The sequence below is a fragment of the Condylura cristata genome, unplaced genomic scaffold, assembly GCF_000260355.1.
Source record: "Condylura cristata isolate star-nosed mole 26May11 unplaced genomic scaffold, ConCri1.0 scaffold00012, whole genome shotgun sequence".
In the NCBI taxonomy this organism is placed as follows: domain Eukaryota; kingdom Metazoa; phylum Chordata; class Mammalia; order Eulipotyphla; family Talpidae; genus Condylura; species Condylura cristata.
The window spans coordinates 56,615,781-56,617,259 of NW_004567113.1; positions in this window are offsets into that span (position 1 = coordinate 56,615,781).

Sequence of the window (1,479 nt, forward strand, 5' to 3'; positions counted from 1 at the left end):
AGCCCACGAGCCAGGCCACCTGGAAGGCCGTTGCAGTGGTGGCCAGTGGCACCTGGCCGGCGGCGACTAGGAAGGAGAGCTTAGGGCTGGACAGGGACCTCACACCTGGGCCCGCTCAGAGGGAGCCAGTGTAGCCGTTAGAGGGTCTAGACCTGCCTGGCCGAGCCCCTGGCTGCCCATGCCCCGGCTGGCCCAGGGAGGGCGCTGTCCGCTGCCGGAAGGAGGCCCGCTGACCACACGCCAGCAGGCCATGTCTCGGTTCCCCGCAGCACAGGCCAGAGCCGGCTGCCCAGAGAGGCCCCTGGCTCTGCCCTGGACCCTAGAGCCCTGCACCCGCCGTGCCAGCAGCCGGTGCCCTCAGAGGGGCCCCACCGGTGAGCAGCAGCTGCTGGAGTTCCCTGTGAAATGGGGGGGCACTGAAGCTCCTTGAAGGAGCTTGCCCGCAGCCAGCAGGCCTGGGAGCTAGCAGCTTCCGTGGGGCCGAGCCCCCCGCCCAGCGGGCCCTTCCGCAGGACCTCTGGAAGTCCAGCCTGAGCTGGCCCACCCCTCGCAGAGGCTTCCTGGGCAGGTGGGGGCACGGAGAATGTGGGCCCCGGAGTGGCGGAGTGGCAGGGCTGACTGGCCACAGAGCCACAGAAACTGGGAAGTGGCCTGGGGACTGGCGGCCTCCCCAGGGGACGTCTGGACAGACAGGGAAAGCACAGCCCGGTCCCCCTCCCCCTCCCTGCAGGCAAGCTCCCACTTCAACCCCCCAACCCCGACTGGGACCCCAGCCTCCCTACCTGAGGGGTCCCTACGCACCCCCTCCCCAGGAGACCAGCGCTGTGGAGGGGAGTTCCTGGAGCAGACTGAGGGGCAGCCCCCCCAGTGCCCAGCCTGAGCAGGGCTCTGGCACAGGAGGGTGGGGCTGCCCAGAGAGGGCCAACTTCACCTCTCCCCAACAGGTTTTGAAAAGAGAAAAGGACGGAACCCAGCAGCTGCGTGAGGGGAGCCCCCAGGCCGGCAGGCAGGGCAGAAGGGGCAGCCCCTTCTGGCGGCGGGAGCTTGGGTCCTCCCCAGCACTCAGTAACTGGGTGGCAGCCGGAGCAGAGGGCGCCCTTCCCCGGCGCTACTGGAAACCCCTTTTTGAACAGAGACGGAGGGCTGGGGGCGGCCTCTGGTTTGCCCACACCTGGAGTTCTGCTCCAAGCTGGCCGTTCTCGAGTGCGGCCTCCACCTTAGGGTGCAGGGCGGGTGGCGGCAGTGGGATTTCGGTGGCTCACACAGACTTTTCTTAAAACACAGTAAGTGCGGAACAATGGCGCGCACAGGGAACCGGCCTCTGAGGTGGGCAGATGCGGGGCTTTGTTTGGCTCCTCCGTGCCTGTGTCTGCGTTGAGCACAAGCACTGCTTCCCTGTGAGCGCTGGGCCTGGGGGCCCCGAGGGGAGTCGCCCCCGCGCCCCGGCCTGTCCCTGTCCGCGCGGCCCCTCCCGCCTCC